A 22,051-nucleotide genomic window follows, 5' to 3' on the forward strand; every position below is an offset into this window, starting at 1 on the left:
GAGAAGCAAGTCACAAAGGCCACAAAGTACATGGTTCTATTTGTATGACCTATCCAGAATAGGCAAATCCACAGGAGACACCGAGTAGATTGGTGGTTGCCTAGAGTGGGCAGGGGTGGGGCATAGTGGGGGATGAAGAATGATGGAAAGGGGTTTCTTTTGGGGGTGATGAAATATCCTAAATTTGGTCCTCCTGATGGCTAAGTGTTATTCAGATAACAAAAGGGTTCTTCCTAAGGGCCTTTAAATATTGATCCCTAATGCATCCATACTGTGTAAGGATTTGTTTACCTTTCTTCTGGGCCTATAAGAACCTATGGGGACCTGGCAGAGTTCTTTCTCTTAATACTTGTAGCAGCCCTGCAAGGAGGGGGTTAAATGACCTGTTCAAAGTCACAAGGCTAGAAACACATGGGCCATTATTCACTGCCAGACCTGTAGAGCCCCTTGAACCCGTCGTTTTTGTGATACAGCGCTGATAGCACTGGAAGCTGAGGACGGCTGGAAAGGATGAAGAATGCAGGTAAGTTCAACGTCACTGCCAATTAAGTACCCATAGGAAATATGTGTTAAGCATCTCCAACATGTGAAAGCAAGTCACTAGGGTCTAAACAACCTCTTCAGGGTCAAAGTCAATGATTTGCATTGTGCGTGTCAAACGTGCTCTCTCCCTGGTGACCCAGCCCTGCTCAGCCCCACTCAGGCCTGGCTTCTCAGTAGCAGCAAAAATTCTGGGCAACTTGGAAGCATCCAGGCAGGACGCTGGGTGCCCCATAGGATCACTCAGGATGCTCAGCTCCAGCCCCTGGGCCAGGTGCCACTGTAAATGAGATTCCTGAGCTCAGAGCTTCACTCCACGGATAGAAAATCCCCACCAGGCACAGCCAAGAAGACACCGCGCGCAGCATCATTAAATTATAACAAGCACTGAAACTCACTCCAGAAGCCTGGGTCTGTTTGTCCTTGCAGTCGGGAGGAAGCACGTGATTGGCTGACGGAGATCAGCCTAGCAGGGCCTTATCTCTCACTGGTTATTATTTGATTAAAGAGGCTTCCTCCTGCTGGGGTGTTTAAAAATGTGCTGGAAGGGTTTGCTGCTGCCTAGGGAACTTTTCTGAGGTTCCTGCCGTGCGCCCAAAGTCCTTCAGCCTCTGGCCATACAAACAGGCACCCCGTGGAGCTTTTGATTCACTCCCACACAGACTGGGGCTGTCTTCTCCAGAGTTACCATCAGCTTTGCTAAGCACCTGGTTGGAAAGAATTCCTCAGACACCACAGAGGCAAGCATACAGGTATTAAAAAAGATATTTTGGGCAGGGGGAGGAACCAGTTTCGTAGGATGTTATGGCATTAGAAAAGGGGGTGGCATGGGGGGGGGCGGGAAGGCTGGACTAGCAGAGTGAAAAGCAGGAGAGGCAGAGAATGGGGAGGGAGAAAGTGGAAAGATTGAGAACTCGGAATCCTGGAATCCCTCAGGAAGACCAAGTCAGGGCATGAGTTGTTTGCAGCTGCAGAGGGGCATGAGCTCGGGTCGTACGTAGCGTGCCATTCAGGTCTGCTTGCTTTTGCTCCCCGTAAAGTCCTTCCTGATATCTAGCTGGTCTCTTGGCCGCCTTGTCATCCTTCCCTCAGGCTCAGAACCCCAAAGTCCTCAGAGGGTTTTGGACACTTTGTGAGAAATCCGATTGCTTTAGCTTGAAACGTCATTGAGCCCGGTTTGCAAATGGAACATGGCCTTCAAAGCCATGTGAGGTTGGCCTCAAGCCTTGGGAGGTGGGCTGCAGAGAGAAAAGAGTGAGGCCAGGCACCTCGTCTGTGAGAATGTTTTCCACTTTGAGATCTGTGCTTGACAGGCGCTATCTTCCCACCGCCAACATATACCCAGCTTAGTGGCGTTTTCTGGTGGAGCTGGATGTCAAAGGCTTCATCACTGCAGATGAAAGATGGAACCTTGTGGTGCCAGCAGGAATCTCACCACCTGGAATGATGGAGAAAGAGAGGAAAGGATGACCTGTGTCCTCTCTAGTTGTTAGGTTTGGCTGGAGGTGGCTGAGGAAGGAAGGCTGCGATGCGAAAATGAGGAAAACAATTGTATTTTATGGCAAATGGGTATTCTTAAAACTGATTTTTCCCTCTGCATTTCAGGTTAAGAAATAACCACACCAAACTGTGTTTCCTTTCTTTAGTCTTGGTGGCAGCCTTAATTCCGGTGGTCCCTGCCTCATGCTGGGTGGGAGGTTACCAGGGCTTTGTCCTCACAGCTTCTCCACAGGAGAAAGGATTCTCTTTCCTGCTGATTGCCCAGAGAGTTCCCCCTGTGGAGGCCTCACTGGATTTCTGGAGTAATTAGTCTGAGAAGGTCGTCCAAGTGAATCTTGCTTCCCCCTCATCATTTTAAGGGGCATGCCGAGAGGTGGAGGACACGCCCTGTGCAGGCAGCTGTATCTCCTGGGCCTGGCTCTCCTCTGCTCTTTTGGAAGTACGTCCTTCCTTGTCCACCGTCTGGATGAACGGTCTGGGTCCTGCTTGTCTCTCCAGTCTCCTTTCTCACCACTCTCCCTCTGTGTCCTTCCCTGTGGACACGTTTTCCTTCGCCCACCATGGTCGACCTTGTTTCGTGTTAGTCTCTGTGCTTGAAGTGCTCTCCCCCCCTGCCCTGGCCGCTGGTCTGGCCCAGTCAACAAATTAGCCAGGTCTCTGAGCGAAGCCACATCCCCTGGTATTGGAATTCACCCTATTGGGGCAGTAATCACATTGTCTTGTGATTTCGTGTTTCCTGATCCATTGCCCCCACGAGACTGGTGGGTCTGTGGAGGGAGGAACCTACTCCCGGGTAGGTCCCCAGAGCCCAGCAGGGTCTGCTTCCCAGCAGACTCGCTGGGAATAACAGCTAACATTGACAGAGTACCTCATGTGTGCCTGTCACGGTTCTAAGTGCTTTACACTTGTTCACTCAATTCTCACCACCCATTTAACCTTTGAGGAAACTGTGAGATAAGACACAACAGTGAATGGTGGACCTTGGAGCCCACACTTTGACTCCTATGCTGTGGTGCTTCTCGGAGTCAGTGATACACGAATAAAAGCTATTGGGCTAATTACGAGAACAAGAACATGGCAGCCCCCCCACCTGCTCTGCTGGGCCTGCTCACTCCGCTGACCCACTGCTCATGAACCACAGTGCAGGATGCGAGCAAGGCTTTGAGGACAATGTAGTAAGTGGGCACAGATTGGCCTGGGATGCTTTCAGTTCTGCGTTGTTCTCTCTATCAGGATCTGCTTTCCCCGTTGGCCGCCCACCTGCCAGTGTAGCCAGGTTCAATCGCTCATGGGTTCCCACCTTTAGCCTGAAAGGGGCTCCAAGCAGGAATTCAATTGAGCCTTGAAGGAAGTACTTGAAGAGACTACATTGGTTGGACATTCCCAGTGGGTCAGGCCCTGTGCTGGGGGCTGTCCTTGGTGTATCTCATTTATTCCTGGTGAGATAGTATGGTTAGCATCATCCTGTATTTTAGAAGTCCTAAGGCTAAGAGACCATAAGTAACGTGCCCAAGATGGTCAGTGCAGGAGCTGAAATTCGATTTCCAAAGTGTCTTGGTTCAGAGCCTGCCCTTCCCAAATCCCAGGCCTTGGACTCACTGCCTCCTGGGGATGGGTCCCCTCTAATGTTCCTGCCAGGCAGACATTCCTGTTTCTCTGTTCGCCTCCCCAGTTGCTGACTAGGGGACCCCTCACTGCTGTGTGGTCGTCAGCTTCTCATCTTCCCTGAGTAGACCCTGATGTAGCACCTGGCTTGGCAGGATTGGGTGCCAAACTGGGCACCCCAGCTATGAGCTGCCCTCAGTCCCAGAGTGACCCTGCCCCTCTCCTCCTCTCTCGGGGAGTGATCTTGAGGCCTCTGGTGCCAGGGCATCACAACTAAGAAAGCCCAACCCAGGGAGTTGGCTGAAGGGACTCTCCCAGGTCTGATCGCCTTGGTTTGAAGAGGAATACAGCATGGGGGGAAGAGTCATTCATATCCCCTGCTGAATTTTGCTTTGTCCAGTTGTCATTAAAATTATCCAAGCCCCACTCTCCTCATCTGTAAAATGGGCACAGCACTTCTCTCACCGGGTTGCTTTGAGAATTGAGATTCTGAATATAATCAATCTCATTGTGTGCCTACTGTGTGCGAGGCACTGGGGTGTCGTGGAGAATAAGGCAGAGGAAGAAAGATCTTTGCCCTTGTAAAATGGGGGTGGGTGGGGGGCAGGCATTAAAAATTTGCATAAATTAATAGGTCATTGCCATCTGTGATGGGAAAAAGAACAAAGGACCTAATTTAGATGGAGGTGGGGAGCTAGTCAAGAAAGGCCTCTTTGGTGAGCCAACAGCTCTGAGCACTTGAAGTGCACCTCAGCCAGAATGTGGCAGGTGCTTGGTATAGAGACCCTGGTGGAGCACCTGTGACTCTAGGTCTCAGTCTGTGGGTCTGGAGTGAGGGGATTGCACTGAATGGTTCCCGGAGCTGGGTTACTCATCTCTGGTGTTTTGATTCTCCCGACTCACAGCAAGATGGAGCCGGGTTGAACAGGGCTCTCCCAACTCTCTGCCCAGTGCTCTCCTTCCCCAGTTGTCTCCGCTGATGGGAAGAGGCTGGGTACGAACCCAAAGAGGGCAGAAGGAGGAATTGGCTGATTCTGTCTCTTAGAATTCTTTTCTCCCAGCACCTCCTTCCTACTCTTCAGCAGGAGCCCAGCATCCTCACTGCCTTGGGGTCACTTCTCCCAGGTGAAAATCCCTAAGTCGGGGACTGGGGACAGAAGCCAGGTTCTCCATGTCCTCCACCCCAAGTTCATACATGTCAAGCCTGGATGACTAACCCTCTTGGGGCAGTGTTCTCCGGTAGTGAAATTCCACAGACAGGCAGGCGGAGAGGGGAGCAGGGAGCTGAGGATTTGGAGACGAGCCCGCAGTCTTCCTTAGCTGCCCATGAATGCTCCCAGCTGCCCCCGCCCCCACCCACGCGGCCTCCCACCAGGAGCACCGTGTTCCTTTTGCACTGCACACAGTACCTTTGTGAGCTCTCTGGCTTTAGCAGCAGCTCTGGTGAAGTGCTCGTTAGCATTTTTCCCAGACAAAGCCAGGGGCTCTGGGAGGTGATAAGAAGGCTAAGGTGATGGAGGACAACGAGGAAAGGCAATGGTCAGCCTCGGGCTCCTGAAAGAGGGGTGATTTCAGCACCTTCAATTCTCTCCCATGGTCCCCGGTGGGCGACCCTGTCCCCTTGACCTCCATCACCATCTCCTCATCTTCTCTTCCCTGCCTGGTGCTTGCTCTCGCCTCAGGTCAGTCGCCACCCATTGCTTGCTGGCTAGGGTGCGAGGCAGAACCTCCTGGGGACCCCACTGTTTTAGCTGGTGATTCCTCAAGGGAGCCATCCTGGGGGGAGGGAGGGCTGGTGCAGGGAACAGGCATTAAGACGGACTCTTCAGGGCTCACAGCTGTCTTCATGAGAACTCAGGATTCAAAAACCTCTGTTTGGTGGGAGAACCACAGAGGTTTGATATTGAGAAAGAAACAGAGATTCCATGTCATAAATGATACGTGAAACCAGGAGCATTTCCAAAGAGACTTGGAATAGCAAATGTAACCCAAGACAGATATCCCCCAACAGGTCCTAAGAGGAAAAAAATGACAGGATATTGGCAACAGGAAGCCCACCCTCACCATTCACTTCCCAGAACCCACTGCCTTGTTAATCCCACCAACGTGGAACTGGTTGAGTGGCATTTTAGATACATCATGGGGCTCCCAGTGCGTGCTGAGCCAGTGCTAATGAAAACACTCCGGCATCACTCCTGGGCTCTCAAGCCGAATGGGGGGCAGGAGCCCTATTCCTGCTCCTCTACCCGCTGCCTCAGCACACTGGCTTAGAGAACTTTGCCTTTGGCCTCTTCCCAGTGCTGCTGGGGCTGGTGGGAAGTTTAGCGGAGGCTGCCTCTGTGTATTGGGCTTCCGCATCCTGGCAGAAATCAAGTTGGTTAAAAAAAAAAACACCCAAAATGAGTCTTGAAAGAAAGTGCCATCCATCTCCCCGAGGGCTGGACGTTCTCTGCTGGGAAGGGGTGGTTGCTGTGGAACTTAACCCTCGGGCTGCTGCTAACAGTGTGCATGATGTTTTCTTTGAGTCAATTCCAAAAAGTGACTATGAGAAAGAAGGGCCTGGGACAATGGAAAACCTTGGGACTGAGAGCTCTTTTTGGAGTTGGTGATGGGAAAACCAAGGGGGTCAATCAGTAGGCAGGCAGGAGGCAGCGGCTCCCGCCCCCGTCCCCCCCGCCCCGCCCCCAGTCCTGCTCCTGCGGAGACAGTTCCAGGAGCCACGGGGGAGGAGCTGAGCTTTTGCTCAGCAGTCCCTTGGCACCTCCCAGGGGCAGCAGCAGTCCTGATCCCCGCCCACTCTCTTTGGAGCACATTTTAATGATCTTGTGGGATGATGCTCAGGGTGACTCTGCCAGATAGGATGGAGGGAGGGGGGCCCTCTACCACTACATCAGCCAGAAATGGTCCACACAATTAAATCACAGAATACTCAGGGTTTGTGGGCTCGTGAAGCCGCACTGTGTGCACCTGTTGCATTGCCATCTCTCCTTTGAATGTCTGCTTACTACACCACCATTCCCACCCCTCCTCTAATTGGCTGCCTGACTCGGGGCAACAAGGCACCACTCTCTAGGAACTCGAAGCCCAGGGGAAGAGGCTGGTAATTAAACAAGCTGCTTAGTGTAGCGTTACAGTGTGGAAAGTGCCACCAGAGAGCAGGGGCTTCTTCTCAGGGCAAATCCTGTCCCCACCCCCAGGTTTGATTCCCTCACCCCTCCCTGCCCTGGAATACTCTCTGGGTCTCAAAGCCAGTTCTTGTCCAGGAGACTCCAGTGGCTACTCCCAGTACCCAGCTTCCAGGCATCATCAGACAGATGCTGGTTTATGATATTTTTCTTCCACTCTAGGACGATGGGAGAACTAAGGACAAAGTTGCAAAGTCTTTAATACAGCTATCTGTATTCAATTTGAAGAACTTCCCTTTGTCCTGCGAGAGTCTTTCCTTCCTGCTTCTTGAAACATTAAAACATTCTTTCTTTTATCAAACAATGGTATTTTTGGATTGTCAGTTAATGTTTAGTTTAATTTTAATATTATGGCTGGGCAGAACTGAAAAGTTAGCATCCCTTAGTTTACTGCACTGTGAGAGCTCAAAGTATGGGAAGGCTTGTTCAGCAAGCTGCTTGTCACGGAAGTTAACACCCATGTCCAAACCCAGGCGGGAGCCCCAGGGTGTCTTTCTGAGTGTCTGATTTCAGGTCTGTAGCAGAGAGTGGCAGAGTTGATGCATTCAAATTCTACTCCCTTCCTCAAGACACTAAGCTGGCTGTGGCAGCCAAATGCTTAAATAGACACTACTCTTTTCTTGGCGCCCCAGGCTCCTGTATGTTTAATGCCTTGAGTATCCAATTTCTGGGCCAAACTCATGAAAATCTAAAGGGGAATTATTCGTCTCAGAAAGCAGTTGCAATGGAAATAAAAACCATTAGTACTGTTATCAGGATGTTTAATTTTTCATTGAAATTTCAAGGTAAAAGTCAATCCTCGGAGTTGTGTTAACCCAGATCTCCTGCTTCCATGTAGATGCAGCTTAGAGGTCGCTGGAAAAGATGCCCAGGGTAGCCTTTTGGGGTCCTCCATCTACCAGCTTAAGTGGAGGGATTTGGGGGTCAAATGAGCTGCTATAACTCAATGATGTCCACTATTGCATCTCATTATCCTGTCATTTTGGATATGGTACAGGGCATTGGAATTCCCCCAAGAGCTTAATGGATAAAAAAAAAAAAAGACCATCACGCAGGCCAAATCCCAATAACACAAGTGGGGGAGTAGAAATTCTTGGGCTGCAGGGGAGTGTTTCCATGTTAAAAGTTGTTTAAAATAAGCGAGTTGTGCTGGGCTTAGCTATTTAGCAGTAATGGGGATTCACTTTACCCATTTTGCAGTGTTGGCTTTGCCCTGTGATGGAGATGCAATGCAGACTCTCATGTTTGAATTGAGTGCTTCCTGAGGTCAAGGGTACATCCTCCTCTTTTCCTTCTGCCCATCTTTTCTCTGGGACCCAACACATTTCTTGGCTCATAGGAAACCAAAAAGTTGTCATTGATGACAACGATCGTGCAAATGATTCATATGTTTTGGAAAGAATCACTTGCTAGCCATTTCGACCTTGACTTACTATGACCACATAATCACTAATATTTTTAACTTGCCTATTTAACTATTAAAAGAAAATTCTTTCTTTGGTTTGATAATTGTGATCGTTAGTTTGCAACCCTACGAAAAGGAAGATGTTCAGTGAAGCTGATGAGCAGCAAAAGCTTCTAGGTGAGCACTTAGTTGCAAAGCTTGGTCTCCTTGATTTCTGGAACCTCCCCTGCCTGCTTAGTGGAAAGATGATCCAGAGTGAGGGACGACAGGCTAGGTACACTTGAATTTGCCCCATTATGTTGGTTTACCTGGGCTGTTATGCCAACACGTCATTTTCCGCTGACACCATCTCTCTTGTAGCAGGCAACCCTCTGGCTGGTCAGCAGCTTGAGGTCTGGCAAGAACCCTGTAGAAGGTTTCAGGGGATATTTCTCACCATGACTTGGCCATCGACTAGTAGTATGGACCTGGACAAGTCTCTTTGTCTGTCTGAGTCACGGTTGCCTGCTTCATTTGTAAGACATGTTAGATCACCAGAAGTTCTTAACATCAGCAATCTTATCGAGATCATGGGTCAAATCATTTTGTGTGTGTGAAGCTGTCCTGTGCCTTGTAAGATGTTTAGCAGCATCTTGGCCTCTACCCACTAGGTGCCAGCACTATCCCTCCCTTCTGTGGTGACAACTGAAAATACCTCCAGACATATTGAAATGTCCCCTGTGAAGCAAAATCACTTCTAGTTGAGGACTACTGGATCAGATGGTATCAACTCCACATTGACAAACAACGTTACTGGTTGTTAGTTCATCCTATTTTATTGAGCTCTTACTCTGTGCTAGGCACTGTATTAAGTTTAGCAGTCTAAATTTTTTTTTTTTTTTTTTTTACAAACATTCAATTGAGAAAATGCCATTTACATCTTGGAAGTCTGAATTAGTTGTAGGCTGGTGTCTACACAAGCACTGAAGTAGAGTGAAAACAAAAACACAGAGAGAGAGAGAGAGAAAGAAAGAATCCCTGGTAAGGCTCATATTAGCTTCATCTGTAAAATGTCAATGTTACCTATTGCTGGTAGGACCTAACGCTCAGTGTACATAAAATCACCTAGATCATAGCAGACATTCAAAAATTAGACTCGTTTCCCTTCTCTCTCCTGCACCCCTGAGAGAATCAGATCTGTGCAAGACCTGAACCTTATCAGCCTTGCTCTGCTATCTCCAGGAATCTACCCTTATCCCACCACAGGTCTCCAAGACTCTCTGATCAGGTCAGCGCTGATTTGCCTTCTTAAAAATCTTGGTTTGTGTGAGGAGAGCCCCCCAGCTCCCTTGAGTCACCTGATTGTTGATTTGGTCCAACCTTAAAGGGATTGCCTCTCCCTAGCAAAGAAAAGAGGTTCTCCAATAATCAGAGATGTTTGGACACCATGGTTTAATGTTTGCTTGTGCACAAGAATGACATTAAGGAACAATGGAGGATGAGGGAACTCCTGCTTTGTGAGTTATCGGCACTGATCCTCCAAAGCCCCTGCTTCCGCCATGGGTTTGAGTGTCTCTCTTGGGTTCATAAGGGCAAAGGCCATGGGTTGGACATCCGTGGCAACTCCTGCACCATCTCCTCCAGGAACACACCTTGGTATTTCATAGCCTCACACGGTGAGAGGCATCATGGAGTTCAGGGGAAGGGAGTTTGAATCTGCATTTTTGTCTTGGGTCAAATGTTGACCAGAAACGACAGGGCACACAAAGACAGTGTAGTTCTTAAAAAGAAAAGAAAAGGAAGAAGGAAGAAAAGGAAGGGAGGAAGGGAGGAAGGGAGGAAGGAAGGAAGGAAGGAAGGAAGGAAGGAAAGGTTCAAGCTCAAATCCCAGCTCTGCCACTTACTCTCTGACCTTGGAAAAATCGTATCACCTTCCTGAACCTCAGCTCATGTATCTGTGAAGTCTGCAAACACAAGTGTCCCTCCTCATAGGGAGGTCGTGAGAGTTAAGTACTAGGGCAGATTCAAAGCACGTGGCGCAATCCTTGTGAACGCTAAATGCTCAGTAGCAATCCATTTTTATTAGTGACATAAATCATCTTAAATAGCACCTCTGCAATAACAAATATAATAAATATTAAACAGATAACAAAAAGATGAAAAAAGATGAACATTTGGGTGGGTGAGAAGGTAGGAGACTGACTCATTCTGTTGCTAACAAGAAAACAGGCTCAGAAAGGGGAAGCCAGGGGCAGGGGTGCCCAGGACATCACTGTGGGGTAACGGCAGGGCTGGGATAGACCTAGCGCCTCTAGGGTCCCCTGTAGGTGCTGGGTGTTCTGTGCTGGGGCTGATATACTATGTTAGAGAAAAAAAACATTAGGCAATACTTGTTAAACACGGTCAGGCAGACTTTATTCAGGGCCATCATGATAAGGTAGGGGCCACTGCCATGGGATTTTACAATGCAGGCGAGAGGTTGGGTTCAAGTCCAAGTATAATACGAACAAGCAGGAATTATAGCCAAGGAGCAGGGTGGAGGCAGTTAGTGGATGGAAAATTAGGGGTAAGGGGATTCTGGCTAAACTGACCTAACAGGATTCTTTGCTGAAGATGGGCTAGGGCATCAGACACCACCTGGGGGGATGATAGAGGGGAGGTCCGAGTTCTGGTTTTGCTAAAACTAGAGTTTTTACACATGCATGAACCAAGCACATAGATGGGCCAAGGAGAAGGTTCAGAAGCCCAATGAAAGTTTAATATTTGTCACTTGCTCCAACATGTAAGGCCCATGTTTAGAAAATTGCATACAAGTCGAGGAAATTGTGCCTGTTGGTTTAAGAACCATATGTTGTTTCTTCCTTCTTTGGGGGACAAGAGAAGTGAGTATTTTGTCTCATGTCTTTCTAGTGACCCAGGAGAGAAAAACAGAGCACTGAGAGGAGGCCTCCCCCTCCCCCACCTGCCCAGCTCTAGCCCACACCAACCTGTCACGCACACATAGATCAGCATGATCTACGGACACCATTGCCTCTGTCCCTTGTCCCCACCTTCCAAGGTTCAGTCTTTGTCTCGCACCCCAAACCCAAGAGACTGGGAGTTGGTCTCTTGCTTTATTTCTCATATCCAGTGTCACAAGCCACCACTCTGAACGACTCAGCAACTGGACTCCAGAGTGGCCACCTTCCCAAAGAGGCTGCAGAGATTTCCCCGACCCGTGAGTCGTATCTTGTCTTCCACCTCTTGCCAAGAACTCTTACGGTTGCTTGAGAAGGAAAGACCACAGTTCAGGCTCCGCATTGGAAAGAAGGAGAGTTTAAACCATCAGAGTGACTTGGTGCACTTTGACCTTCAATAGTGAACATTTGGGGCCTCCTTGGGGTGGAGGGCGGTGTGGATCGGCTTGAGTGGGGGCATGTGAAATCACGTGGTCACAACACGAATGGAAACGTGGTTAAAACGGAACACCTGATTTGAATTAAACTTTACTACGGTCTTAAGTGATGGTTATAATTCAGTTGAGAAGTTGAATCAATGGAGCCATAATTCCTACCAGAACCTTATTGCTGATTTTGCCTTTTTTAGCTTACTTTTATCCACCTGCTTTTGTTCCTATTTAAAGAGGGCTCACCAAGCACCAAGCACACACTTTAATGCTTTTCTTTCACTCCTCTCCCCCCTTTTTCTCTTTGAAAACCCCTTTAGCATAGCACACAGAATATGTATCTGCAAATTATGGCCCGTGGGTCAATGCCTGCCTACCACATTGTAAATAAAGTTTTATTAACACACGGCCACATACATTTGTTTATGTATTGTCTATGATTGCTACCATAGCACAACGAGTTGAGGGGTTGCTACGTGTAGAACCATATGGTCTGCAAAGACTCCCATATTTACTGTCTGGTTCTTCCTAGAAAACACGTGCTGCCTCCTGATTTAGAGCATGAGTTGTTGAAGTCAAACACACCCGGTTCGAATCAGGTCCTGGTTGCTTGCTAGCTCGCAGGATCCTACCTTTGACTCTGGAAAAGCAGCATAACCCCTCTGCAACCTAATCTGTACTATGAAAATGACAGATAAACACCTACTTTGGAGGGTCGCTGCGAGAATTCAGTGAGATAGTATTTGTAAAAACCTGCAGTCCTGTGTCGTACACAGAGTAAGTGCTTGATAAATAGCCGCTATTATGATGATCATTCATTCTTTGATCCAACAAATGTGTACCGGGTGCTTTCTTTGTGCTGAGCCTGGGGCCTGCATAAGTGATAAGTAATCGATAAGTACTATCGATAAAATGGAGTGATACGCAAGACAGTGACACGTTTCAGGAAGGATAGAAAGCTTTCTAACCGAGCAAAGACTGGAATATAAGAACGGGTCAGCCATGCACATAGAGAAGGAATGTTCCTGGCAGAGGGGTCAACACATATACCAGGGATGAACTTGGGTTAGTCCACGAACAGGGAGATGGCCTTGGCGATGGAGGCAGAGTGAGGTGGGGGAGGAGGGAGGGGACGAGGGAGCAGAGCTCAGCACCTGAAAAGGCGTTTGACTCTCACAGGCAGGGGCGCAGTCGGAGGCCATCACGGGGAGGCAATATGTACCTGAGTCCTTGGCCTCATTCGGTGACATTTATTGTAAACATGTTATTCTTTCTCTTTGGGCTCTGGCACTGGTGACTGTTGGAAACAGGGGACGAGTGGGGGCCTGGTGAGCTCTAGTCGGATGACAGGTTTTGGTGGCAGGAAGCCCACAACTCCGCCCTGGCTGGTCACTGCCACCCACCTCACTTGGGCCTTTCTCCTTACACTACCCCTGACTCACCCGAAAGATCTGGCTGATGTCACTACTCCTGTAAAATCATTCCTTATCAGGAGCCATGAATGCTTCTCCAGGTGGGGCACTTAAGGTGAAAATCAGCCAATGTAACCTTAAAACCCTCTCATAAATTTCCAGCAACATAAGACCACCAGATAATCATTTTGTCCCTCGGGTCACTCAGAATTCACAGCTCAGTTCCCAGGATTAACATTTCTTTTGTGTCTGAATCCTTGACCAGGCGTGAAGAGCCCCCTGATAATATTTTACCTGTTCCAGGTTTAAAAGAAAGCTTTAGATACAATCAGTTACTCAAACTGCCCCCGGAGTTGCTATAATAACAGCCATACAGTCTCCCAGTTTCAAAGCGCGGCTGCATACTTGGCTCTCTCACAGGTAAAAGGACACCTTTAGTTTACCTACCTTTATCCCTTCTGAGTGATGACTCCTCCTCTCTTCATTTTCCTCCTCCTTTATCATCATCAGAATGCTTTATTGGAAAGTACTTAGCGGGCTCAGAGAAGTTAATACTTCCTTTACACTGCGCAGATACATGTTTCTGTCTCATCTTGCTTTAGACATTGTGAAAAGAACCAGGTTCAATTGGGCTATCTTCCAGAGCACGCTCTCAAACGATGATTCTTAATCTGGGGTCCATGAAGGACCTCCGAGGTGCATTATGAACCCTCGTAAGTTGAATGTAAACTTTTACATGCACATTTTTGCCCCCTCAGGGGAGAATTTAGAGTTTCATCTGATTTCTTGGCGTCAAAAAGTCAGGAGCTCCTGCTTAAAAGATTTTACCGACTAAACCGAAGTGCAGATGTTCCTTGAAGGACAATGGGGTTACATTCTGATAAACCTATAGTAAGTCAAAATTGTATCTGATACACCTAACGTTCTAAGCATCATGGTTTAGCCCAGCCGATGTTAAACCTGCTCACAATACGATATCCATAAAAATGCTGGCAACACACCATGCTGTAGGGTATTGGTGGTTTACCTGTGTGATCTCCTGATTGGGAGCTGTGGCTTCCTGCCACCACTCCGCATCACGGGAGAGCGTCCTGTCACACGTTGCTAGCCTGGGACAAGATCAAATTCGAGGCCCGGTTTCAACTGAGTGCGTATCATTCTCACAGCACGGTCCAGTCAGAAAATTGTAAGTGGAATCATAGGAAGTCTGGGACCACCTGCACAGTTACCAAAAGGAAACTATATGCAAATTTGTTACCTGAGAAGGAAACCTTGTTGGGGTTGGTGCTGGGGAAGCCTGGGATGCTAAATTAACACATTGATTGATTACAGCCTGTGAAGGCAAGGGGGATCCATGCCCAGATCAAACAAAGCCTTCCTTTTCGAGGTCGGGACGCTTTCCTGGGAAGTCTTGTGAGAACCCCACACATTATATAGCGCCTAGCGTGCGTCGGGTACTGATTGTCCATTGCCTTACTTGTTTTAGCTCGTAATCCTCACAGCAGCCTTACGAGGCAGGAATTATTATTAGCCCTGTTTTACAGATGAGGAAAAGGAGGCGCAGGAAGAGTAAAACCGTAGATCTTACAGGCAATATTTCATAGTTCTGGATGATAGAGTTTGTCGAGCTGTAATTAAGGGTTCAGAATAACTATCGTTTTGGATGTGTCTGTGTGACACCCATAATTATGGCCTGGTGGCCTAGTTAACAACAGGATTCCTGCATGTACCATCTCTGGTTTTGTAAATAAAAGCAGATTGCAGGTCACATTGAGAGGGGGCTATTCTGCCTAATTACAGTTTGGCTGAGTCACTGTGGCTTACGAAATGGGGTTACTGACCATGTGGAAATTTTTATTATTTTAACTATTATCACCATTTAAAAATTTACACTGCACATAAGGCATGGTATAACCCTGTAGGCTTCAACTGAACCTTATCTCTGGGCAGTTAAAATTCATGCTTTCCAGGATTTGATGAATTGATGGGACTTTCGATATGATCGATCTTCTACCTAGATTATGTTTATCCAATTGTTAATGAGAGTTGACCTAGAAATCTAGAAAGATTATCCTCTAAAAACATAGTTTATAAATAACCTAGAGTAACACCAACATTATGGATATTAAGGTTTATGTAATCCCAACTGTATGTATAGTGGTGACTTGGAATTCTACAATTCATGTACATATGTTAAATTTACATATGCATTCCAGTGATTTATGTTGGATAATATTGGAACCCTGGACCAGAACTGAGAACCTCTGGAAAAAACAACTAAAATAATTTGACAACAGGGGCAGATGTTTTTCCAACTAAGCAGGAAAGAATGTGCAACAAGAATGCGTGAAGCCCTGGTTGGTGTGGCTCAGTGGATTCAGCACCAGCCTGGGAAAGGAAGGGTCTCCAGTTCGATTTCCAGTCCGGGCAGGAGCCTGGATTGAGGGCCAGGTCCCCAGTAGGGGGTGCACAGGAGACAACACACATTTATGTTTCTCCCTTCTCTTTCTCCCTCCCTTCCCCTCTGTCTAAAAATAGACTATGTAAAATCTTGGGGGGTGGGGGAAAGGATGAGCAGAGTGTAAGTCACCCTGAATGAGAGTCAGGCTCCACTGGCCACCCAATCAGCTCTATAGCAAAGTGGGGTTAGATTCAGGGGATTGTACTTTGTGACCCTACGTTACAGAAAGCCCATTATTCAATATCTTACTTCAGCTTTAGAGGTCATCCTTGTAACAAATTTAAACTCTTCTGTGAAATAATGTGGTGATGGTTATCAGAAAGTATTTGCTTAAAGACACAGTCCATTGTCTTATGCTCGTTGTGGTTTGCTTTATACCAGGTCATTTAGACAACTGGAACCTGGGTGGGTAATGCCTTTTATTTTGGAAGCCTCTTCTTTGGAGAAATCTGTTAAGTTATAGTTACAGACAGTTGTAAAGAGTATGTTTAGAACTTCCAATACATTTTCCAAAAGAAAATTTGGGGGCCTCTATGTCCCTGATATGCTAATTTAAAAAAATATTCTAAGAATAGTCCTAGTTGAACATAGGTTGATCTTCCTCCCAACAAGACTTAATTAGTAAGGTTCTAGCTTCCTTCAAACTCATTAGAAAAAGAATGGCCTACATGCAAAGTAGTTCTGCTTCTCCTTGTCCTTCCCATCGAGCAATTTTTTTTGGCAAAGGCCAATTCTGGGGGAGGGAAAACACAGTGAGTCTGTCTCTAGCCATGTCTAGCTTTCCCTTGCAAATTCCTTTCTTCAAATTCATTGGGCAGGTATGCGTTGGCCTTCCAGCCTCTGCTCTGCCTTGGGCTCACTAGCAGTATTGAGTTCCATGCTGGGCCACCAGCCCCTGTGTGGCTGGTCACTACTGGAGACCCGGGCCCCTGTCCTCCTTGGTAGTTGTTTCTGTTGCCCCTCTACTCTGGCCCAGGGAGTGGCTAGGGTGGGGAAGGAAATCTTTCTACCTCTCTATCAAGCTTGCACACATGGTTCCCCAAGACCTACGGAGTCCTGAGCCCCCAAAACTCTGTGTTTCATGTGTTCTACTTCGAGGGCTTCTATCCCTAGAGATAACCTTGTCCAGGACTATTTAATAGCCATTTACACACTCCTTTGTTAAACTGTTACCTAATCATATCTTGTATGTAGACATTCAACAAATATATCTTGAATGTCTGTTTTGAGCAAAGCACTGCACATGTTAGGATACAGAGGAAGGGAATAAGAAAAGTCAAGAGTGATATTTAAGAGAGAGAGGTAGATATTAGGTGATGATTCTATAATTAAGCATTCAGTTATCATTGTGACAAGTTCCCATGGGGGGCAAAACATGGGGGCCTGACTCAGTCTGAGGGTCAATAAAGGTTTTTATGAGGAGGTAAGATTTAATTACAAGGCATGACCTGGAGAGAAAGCAGGGGCCTCTGTGGAAGACCACCGGCAGAAGCCGGCAGAAGAAGCCGGCAGAAGAAGCACTGTGGATCAGGGAAGCCCAGAATCCATCTTTCTTGAACTGAACGAAAGCCAGGGGGCCAAAGTCAGAGAAACAAGGGACAGGTGAGAGGAGGTGAGGGTGGCGAAGTTGGCAAGAGCAACCAGGCATTAGAGGCCGTGTTGAAGACTCGAGTCTTTGACCTGAAAACGTGAGGAATGATTGACAGGATTTTAACCAGTTGGCCTGGGGTCAGGGCATGTTTGGCGCTGTCTGTTGCATTTTCATATCTTCATTCTGGCCAAGGTGTGGGCTATTGGGGAGCGTGGTGGGACGGAAGCAGATACAAGGATTCCAGGTGCTAAGTTGCTATGCCTCCCAGGTAAGATGGTAACGGCCTGGACTAGGACAGTGCAGATAGAGAGGGAGATGAAAAGAATGATGGGTTTCAAGCTAACAAGAAGGTAAAATTGCTAGAAGTTCATGTTGGATTGGATTAAGAAGAAGTTAAGAAAGACTCCTAGGTTCTTGATCTGCTAAGGAGAAAGTATGGAGTAAAAATGAAAGCAGGTCTTGAGTCAGTAAAAGAGGTCAAGAAAAACCTTCTGGGTAGATGGAAAGAAATACAGGAGTGTGTGGGGTTGTGGAAGCTGAGAAAAGGCCTTGCTTCTTAACACCTTGAGCTTGAACTTGCTTCATGAGCTATCAGCACCCAAAAGTCTGACATCAGGTTACACAACAGTGGAAAGGTTCTGGAAAAGACCTCCCCGAACTGTGGGCACATACAATCTAGTCCATGTCTGGCTCCCTCTTCCAGAAGAGGAGATGTTTTGCTTCCAGCCAGCATCTCAGCTCCACAGAGCACATTGGACAATACCTTCCCAGAACCACTGGTGATTTTCAGGGAAGTGGTCTTTAGCAGTATTTAGGAATAAAAGTTTTTCCTAAAAGATAAGTTGTCTTCAGACATGCAATTCCGGGCATGACAAAGACACATTTTTGTGGTGTTCTGCAGGGTAATCTGGCCTGTTAGAAGTAACAAATCTCTTCATTCCAGATTGGGATCTTAGCTTCACCCAACCCAACCAGAAGTTCTGCTGAGGTTCTCCTGAGAGTCATGGGGGTTGTTCCTAAATGTGTAGTTATCTTGTTTGGGGTACTTGGTAGGATGACACTTCTTTGCCCACTTGTTTGAGGTAATGAAATGGTCATAGAAGTGATGTATGCGTTCATAGGCACTGCGGGGTTCACTGCACTCTCCGTTCCCAGCCTCGGCAATCACAGAAGCGGGGGACATGAGGGAGCTCCTCTCAGTGACCTTAATGAGCAGAGCCTCTAAATAACCTGCCGCTGATTTGCACCATAGACAGAAACAAACTTTGTATCTTAAGACAATGTGACATTTGTTACTGTATCCTAACTTAGCCCACACTGACTGATGCAGAAATACTCTTCCCAGAACCAAGTAACTTTAAAGGCTCACGTGATTCCCAAAGATTTTAGGACAAGTTCTATACCAGGATTCCACCTCAAAGGCATAGGATCTTTCTTTTGTCCTTGGAGTCTCTGTAAGAAGAAATTAACGATCATAATAGCTACTGCTTAGTAAATCTTACCATGTGGCAGGCACCGTGCTAATGACTTTTTATGCATTATTCCATTTTACCTCAAAATAATGCAATAAGTAAGTGGACTTTAGCTAATCTACTTTGAAAATGAGAGAATTGGGGCCCAGAGAGGTTAAATAACTGGCCCAAGGTCACACAGCTAGTAGGTGAGAGAATCAAGACTGGAATGCAGGGCAGAGCCCTCAGACATTCTTCTAAAAAGACACAGGGTTAGCTACTGATGTGCCAACGAGCAACTCAGTCCATAAGCCAACCCCCTCTGAGTACTTTATAGAATGGGGTTAGCAGTAAGATATGCTTTCAGACCCAGGGTCTGGTGGCCCTGTCCTAACTACTAGGCTCTCACTTGTGCTGCCTGAAAATATATTAGTTATGTGTTTGGACTCCAGAGTCAGATAAAGATGAACTCAAGTTGGACTTCTGCCTCTTCTTTACCACTCCCTCTCCCTGTACCTCAATTTTCCTGGTAGGAAAAATGGAAGTGATAATAGTTCCTAGCTCTTGGCACTGTGAAAGGATGGGCCCCTCGTTTGCCTGTTGGCCCTCAGATCCACTCCCCATCCTTCTCTACCCTACTCTATGCTTGAGGGATGGGAGGGGCCTAGCCCATTCTTCAGGCTGCCTTGCTCTTTGCTTCAGCCAGTCAAATCATAGCAGCTGGCAGGTCATAGAGGGGCAGATAGAGGGAAGAGCCTGGGAGGGTATATTCTTATTTCTCAGGTGACATCTCCAGCAGTGACAGACAGATCAGTGGACTCAGCTCCTTCTAGGCAGCCCCTCTCTCCTTAGTCCCAGGCATCCCCTACATGGCTCTGGCCCCTGGCTCTGTTAACAACCTGATTAGCCACTCTGGCCCTGCTGGAGGGTAGTGACCCCACTCCTCCAGGGAGAGCAGTAATTCCTGTTATTGCTGATCTCTGGACTGCCTCACCCCTCCCTATCACTCTTTCTGCTCTCCTAAGACCTTTCCAAGTAGGTCTCAGTGGTAAGTAAAGTCCCATTACTGGCTGTTTGGCATGGGCTATGTTTTCCAGATTGTATCAGGGCTTGTACAGAGGATTGCAGGACATAATGCCTAGGAAGTACTTAGAACAGCCCTTGGCATATAGTAAGTGCTCAGGGAATGGTAGCTTATGAAATAGCTTACTCACCTCTCCCCTAGATTCTGTGCTGCCAGCTTGTCTTGGGTAGGTGCCTGCTTACCTACATCGTAGCTCTTGGTCATTGCCAATCCCTCCTCCTAGTCTGGAGGCCTGAGCTTCTGTTTAGGTTCATCCTTCTCTGATATTTACAGGGGAAAGGGCGTGTGAATTCCTGCACTACATTGATGACATATGTCACAATTTTATTTTATTTTATTTTTCTTAGAAAGATTTTTTATCCTTGCCTGAGGACATTCTTTTTTCATTGCTGTTAGAGAGAGAGAAAGGGAGACAGGAAGGGAAAGAGAGAAACATCTGGGGGAGAGAAAAGCATCGATTGGTTGCCTCCCGTATGTGCCTGGACCAGGCACTGAACCCACAACCTAGGTACATGCCCTGGCCTGGAATCAAACCCACAACCTTCTGGTGATGGGATGATGCTCCAACCAACTCAGCCACACCAGCCAGGGCCACAGTTTTACGTTCAATTTTCCAAACTTCTTGTGTAGCTTCGAAAGCCCTGCCCTACCCGGCCTGTCCGGCTACCCAACCCCCCCTCTGCTGCTTTCCCCTTATTCCACTTCAGCCCACACCGCTCTGTCCTCTCGGCCATCCGCTGCTCTCCCTCAGGCCTTGGCAGGTGTCATGGAAAGCTCTTCTCTGGCTTCTTCCATGCTGTCCATACCCCAGCCTCCACGTAGCTGCTTCCTCCTTAGTGAGGCCCTGCTGGCCCCCTTATCCAAGGCCGGTCACCTCTATTATTCTCTGTGACAGGTGATGTTTGGATTGTCCCCGAACTCCTCACATGTTGTTGTGACTTCCCTTGCTTACTTGTCTAGTACTTTCTGCCGACTGTCTCCCTCCCAGCATGCCACAGACCACTAGATGATTAATGCCACAAAGGCAGGCTCTCTGTGTGACAGCTTCATCCGTGCCCTCTTAATGCCTGAGAAGGTGCTTGGAGCAGAACCGGCTGTCAGTCAATGGGTCATGGATGAATGGGTGTTGAGGTCATCTGTCTCTGAGCTGCTCATGTCCACCAACCCTAGAAGTCCAATGGCGGTCATTTGGGGGATTCCCCTCTTCTCCCTTTCTCTGCCACTGTGTCATGCAGGGAGTCTGAAAGCAGAGGCCCTGGCTGGGTTCGGAGTGGCCTCCTTCGTCACCTAGCCCAGGCCCTGCACGGTGTGTGAAGCACCATTCCCTCCACAACATGATCAGCCAGTGAGACCTTTGCTGAAGGTTCCCAAGACTCCAGATTCTATCCCGTCCAGCCTCCTTCACCCTCCCTCTGAGACTTGCCACCCCCAAGGCCCCTCATGGTGGGAAGGAGGACTTCCAGATAGGGACCATGATCAGAACTTTGGCCCTCTGCCCCTCCTCAGTGCCTGGGACACTCTGGCCTCTACCGCCTTCTCAAACACTCCAGCCTGAGTCTGCACAAAAGTAACAGGGGCCCATGTAGGCTTTGCCTTCTTGGCAACCATCCCCAGCCAACAGTTTCTCTCTGTCTCTCTCTCCCTTTTTTTTTTTTTTGGCTTTTAGTAACAAAAAATGCTATTAATTACAATTACCCAACATGTCTTGAGGGCTTAGGGAACTCAGAACTTAAGCCACAGAACCTGGCTACATTTCTAGGAGAAGGGGGAAAAACAACAACCTTTCACTTCTTAAGAAGAGACTAAAAACGGTTAAAAAAAAAAAGGCAGACTTTAATTTCCCTGCTTTACTGGTCAGCAGATCCAGTATTCAGACCGCCTTCCAGAGCTGGTGTCCTCCCCTGAGGCCCAGCTCATGGCTGGGAGCCTGGAGCCCTCCCAGCACTAGCTGTGCCTTGGGGGCCCTGCCTAGTTCCTGCTGGCTTTCCTTCACAGAGTTGGGGGGGGGGGGCTCGGGTGGGGGTGGGCCTTGTCTTGTAGCCTGTCTGGACGGGCTTGCCAAGACAATTCCCCTCAGAAGTCTGACTACCTTCTGCTTGGCTTCTCTGATATGCCTAGCTTACTGTACTTGGTAAGGGAGTTTTCAGTCAAACCGAAGTCCTTGTTCTGCCCCAAATGTGGCGAAAGAGAGCCAGACAGATTCCATTTTCTTCTGGCCTAAGGTACTTTCCAAACAGCACGCTCTAAAGTCACTTCCACTGCCATCCACTGGCATGACACGCTGGCTGGGACTGTCCCTTTATGCTCTGTTTCCCCCCGTATGTTCAAGTATAGTCTAGAGGCCAGAACTGTGCCTAGAATTACATGTGAATTTATTCATTTAGTCTCTCCACTATTAGAGTAACTGAATGCTTTCCTAGATTTTGTATATTCACAGGATTTACATTTACGTT

At 47.7% G+C, this 22,051-nt stretch overlaps 1 protein-coding gene across 1 annotated transcript in view; it reads left to right on the forward strand.

Moving 5' to 3' along the window:
- Positions 1–956: 956 nt before the first annotated feature.
- GPAM (glycerol-3-phosphate acyltransferase, mitochondrial) overlaps positions 957–22,051 on the forward strand; it is a 58,310-nt gene continuing 37,215 nt past the window's right edge. Inside the window, exon 1 of the mRNA XM_037063944.1 lies at positions 957–1,292. The gene's annotated coding sequence lies outside the window, so the exon portion shown is untranslated. The remainder of the gene's footprint in view (positions 1,293–22,051) is intronic.

This window comes from Sturnira hondurensis, unplaced genomic scaffold (assembly GCF_014824575.4).
Source record: "Sturnira hondurensis isolate 20B ecotype Veracruz unplaced genomic scaffold, ASM1482457v3 Scaffold0014854, whole genome shotgun sequence".
Classification (NCBI taxonomy): Eukaryota; Metazoa; Chordata; class Mammalia; order Chiroptera; family Phyllostomidae; genus Sturnira; species Sturnira hondurensis.